Here is a 5000-nt window from a genome sequence, read left to right on the forward strand (position 1 = left end):
CAGTGAGAAGTACAACGAGTTAATAAATATAATACACGGAGGCCAAGATAGATATATCCCTTCAAAACCGTTTAGAACGAATAATTCAGAACCAAGATGGTTAAACAACAGATTAAAATCTCTCATAGGCCAAAGGAAAGGAATATATAGAAAAATAAAACGTGAAGAGGAACACTTACGTAACCGATACACGATTTTAAATAGAAAAGTAAAGAGGGAGATAAGAAAAGCAAAGAGAAGTTATGAAATTAAGGTTGCCAGTGAATCAAAAGAAAACCCCAAGGGTTTTTATCAAATGTACCGTACGAAAAATAAAGATAGGATAGTACCACTCAGAACAGAATCAGGTGACATTACCTTTGAAGATAAAGAAATGTGCTCCATCCTAAATAATTATTTCATATCAGTATTCACCAAGAAAAATCTAGACCTGGTCCCTCAAGCAGCAAATATTTACGATGAGAATACGGAAAATATTCTTAGTAAAATAACCATTAGTAAGGAGGACGTATTGAAAGAAATCAATAAGTTAAAACCTCAAAAATCGCCAGGTCCGGACGATATAATTGCAAAAATTATAAAAGAAACCAAAGAAGAATTATGTCAGCCACTTTTAACGTTATTTAATGACTCTTTAAGTTCAGGAGAAGTTCCCGAGGCGTGGAAGACCGCAAAAGTAGTGCCCATCTTTAAAAAGGGTGATAAATCAGCTGCGTCGAATTATCGTCCGATAAGTCTAACGTCAATAGTAGGAAAAATGTTAGTCAGTTTTGGCAAATAAGATTAGAGAACACTTAGAAAGATTTAATCTTATAAACGAAAGTCAGCACGGATTCAGGCAAGGACGATCCTGCCTTACAAACTTGTCATTCTACTCGGAGGTCTATGAGACAGTAGATAGTGATAAAGCTTACGATGTTATTTACCTGGACTTTAGTAAAGCTTTTGATAGTGTCCCACACGAAAGGTTAGTTAGAAAGGTTCGAGCACACGGTATGGACGGCAATATCTTAAAATGGATAGAATCCTGGCTGAAGGGACGAAAGCAGAGAGTATTAATAAATGGAACTAAGTCGGATTAGGGATTAGTAACTAGCGGTGTACCACAGGGTTCAGTACTCGGTCCCTTATTATTTATTATATATATATATAAATGATCTAGACTTAGGAGTCAATACCAGCATCAGCAAATTTGCCGACGATACAAAAATAGGGCGTATCATTAACTCGACTGACGATTGCCATAACTTACAAAAAGACCTCGATATATTGTCCAAATGGTCTAGAACTTGGCAAATGGAATTTAACGTTGAAAAATGCAAAGTACTTAACGTAGGCAAGACCGTTGGAGACACTAAATACAGCTTAGATAACAAAGAAATTAGCAAATTGGAATGCGAGTGGGATCTAGGAGTTATGATTAGTAACGGCCTTAAACCAAGGCAACAGTGTATTAATGCGAGAAATAAAGCAAATAGGGTCCTACGATTTATTTCGAGAAGCGTGAGCAATAGATCATCAAAAGTAATACTGAAATTTTATCTAGCATTAGTAAGGCCACATTTAGACTACGCAGTACAATTTTGGTGTCCTTACTATAGAATGGATATCAGTTCGTTAGAAAATGTACAGAGAAGAATGACAAAAATGATACATGACGTCCGGAACCTGTCATATGAAGACAGACTGAAAAGACTAAGTCTGCATTCGCTTGAGAGGCGTAGAGTAAGGGGAGACTTAATTGAGGTGTTTAAGTGGATGAAGGGTATAAATAAAGGAGATATTAGTAAGGTACTTAAAGTGAGCATACAGGATAGAACTAGAAGTAATGGTTTCAAACTAGAAAAATTCCGTTTCAATAAGGAAATCGGTAGAAATTGGTTTGGTAATAGAGTAGTAGACGAATGGAATAAGCTACCTAGTAAAGTAGATGCTGTCTCTTCCACTGAGAGTTTCAAGCATAGGCTAGATAAGCATATGACAAATAAGGGGTGGATATAGAAAAAAGAAAATCTTATAACCAATACCAATTCATAATTTTTCCCTTTCAGGTTACGCTATGATAGTCTCTATTCTCCTTTCACACTTTCCTGTAAAATGTCCACGCCAGTTTTTCTATACTGCGTGGTGTTCTTTCTGACTTTTTCCTGCCGGCTTCGGCTGGAGGGTTTGGAGGGCGGGGGAGAGCCTTCTTCTTTGCTATCGTTATCTCATTCTAGTAGTTCAGTTACTCTTCTAGGAGCTGCCTAGCATGGGCCAACCGGCCTACTGCAGTTATCCTCTCTTCTTATGTTCTTATTTTCTTATGCCTCTCCTCACATTGCCTCTCTTCTCTCCTAAACTCCTTCTCCCCTGTCTCTCCCGTTTCCCCTGTATAGGACTGGTCGTGTCACGTGTAAGGGCACGGGGGTGTGGAACCTTCCCGAGCCTGGGGAGTTTCCGATCAGGCGTCATTGTGCTGTGGGTGAAATTCCTTAACTGAGAATGTGCATCGCTGTTTCCTCTAGCCCTCTCGCCTAGGCACGACTTTCATCTAACTTCTATATTATATACACACGTTACTAGCTATTATGCAGTGTGTTATATTTTGGTGCCCTTACACACACACACACACACACACACACACACATAATGCTTACTCTCCCCAACAGACACCAGCTTTGGCGAATCCAAAGGGCAGGGCTCAATATCTCGTCTCTCGGGACAAAAGTGGATTTGTGGGGTGGAGGGGATGAGTGGGTGGATGCCAGAGTCCCACCCAACTACACCAACACGCTCGCCCAAACACTCCACCAGCAAGGAGTGAATTATACTGTGACGATGTCGGATATTCAGAGGTGAGAGAGTTACATAGAGTTACATAGATACACAGACCATATGGTCCCTACGAGGCGGTCCGGCCTTAACACTAATACAGTGCTATAATAATTATTGGAGCAGAAGAAAAGGATAGCACAGCAGAAGGCTCTCTCCCCCACCCTCCAGACCCTCCGGCATTTGCCGTACAGGAAACAAGAGAGGAAGTAATACCTTGCAGGAAAGAAAAACCTGAAGGAATTTTATAGGATCGGCAGAAAGGAAAATAATATGAAAATGGAAAATTTGGGTATACAGTCACATACTTCCTCTATGCATGGACTTTTTTTTACTGACTTTTTTTTTTTTTCATATAAAACAGATGAATAAAATATTTGTTTATTATATTTGCCCAAAATATTGTCTGTGTTGATTACTAGTTTAGGTGTATTGTGTTTAAATATTTTTTGGTATCTCATTCCCAGGGAGTTTATTCCAATAGAGTAAGTGAAGAAGTTTTTGGTTGTATCAAGATTAGCCCTCCTTGCTTGCAACTTCATACCATTTCCTCGAGTTACAGTCTCGGCAATTACTGTGAATAGCTTGCCTGAATCAATGTTTCTAAAGCCTTTCAGAATCTTAAAACCATTCAATCAGCTGTCCCCTGAGTCTCCGTTTTCTAAGAGAGAATAAGTTTAATTCCCAGAGCCTCCCGAGATATGGTTTGTTCCTCAGGGACGGGATTAACTTGGTAGCCCTACGCTGGACAGCTTCCAGTATTTCTATATCTTTAACTAGGTGAGGCGCCCAAAATTGCACTGCAAACTCTTAAGTGTGGCCTGTCTATGCTCTTGTATAGGGGGATTACAATATCTTTGCTTTTATATTTAAAATGTCTTTTGATGAAGCCTAGGGCCCTGTTGGCTTTATTGGCAGCAGAGATACATTGAATTGAACATTTTAGGTCGTCTGAAATTAGTATGCCTAGATCCTTAACTAGTGAGGACTTGCTAATGATTTGGCCCTTCATTTCGTAATCATACCTTTTGTTTTTCTTCCCTCTTTGCAGTACCTGACATTTACTTACACTGAAGGGCATTTGAAATTTTTCTGACCAGCTGACAATTTTGTTAAGATCATTTTGAAGGCTAATTCTGTCTTCTTCAGAAAATATAGTGTTGCCGATTTTTGTATCATCCGCAGATTTAGAAATGAAGTTGTTTAGGCCCACATCGATATCGTAAATATATATAATAAATAGGACGGGTCCCAACACCAATCCCTGAGGAGCACCACTGGTCACTGGAGCCCAGTCTCACTCCATTCCATTTATAATGACTCGGTGCTTTCTCTCACCTAACCAGCAATGTATCCACCTATGAATATTTCGGTCAATTCCAAGTGATCTTACTTTTGTCATTAGTTTATCATGTGGCACTTTGTCAAAGGCTTTCTGGAAGTCTAAGTAGATTATATCAAGTGACCTGGTACAATCATTCATTTTAAAAAGTCTCGTAAAACTCAATTAAATTTGTCACGCATGATCTCCGCGTTCTAAAGCCATGCTGGCCGTTCCTATTTACGTTATTAGTTTCTAGGAACTCAATTATCCTATCTCTAATTAATGATTCGAGGATCTTTCCCAAGACAGAGGTTAGGCTAATTGGTCTATAATTACCTGGTTGATCTGTACTGCCCTTTTTACATATAGGAGTCACGTTAACCTTTCCTTGTTGTAGGGACTTGGTAAAGATACATATTAGAGGACTGCATATTACATCCACCACATTGTTCAGTATTTTAGGGTAGAAACTGTCTGGGCCGGGAGTCTTATTACTGTTCATTTTATTAAGTTTATCTCTCACGTCATTACTGCTAATATGCATAATAGTTACTGCGTTTTGGACTGATATTTGATGCTCTTCGATGGTGTCATTGGCGTCTACTGTGAAAACTGAACTGAAAAGCTTATTTAAAGGAGAGAGAGAGAGAGAGAGAGAGAGAGAGAGAGAGAGAGAGAGAGAGAGAGAAACGAATCTTGCTAAATGTTTCAGGAAAAAGAAGAGAGAACGAGTAAGTGAAAGAGCGAGGCAGCGTGAGAGTTGAGAGAGTGAGACAGGAAGAGAAGGAGGGAGAAAATTAGAGAAAATATCTTACTCTTACTAAACACTGTGTGAGAGAGAGAGAGAGAGAGAGAGAGAGAG

Source organism: Coenobita brevimanus, chromosome 11, assembly GCF_032717465.1.
Source record: "Coenobita brevimanus isolate Jiangsu-jjx chromosome 11, ASM3271746v2, whole genome shotgun sequence".
Lineage (NCBI taxonomy): Eukaryota > Metazoa > Arthropoda > Malacostraca > Decapoda > Coenobitidae > Coenobita > Coenobita brevimanus.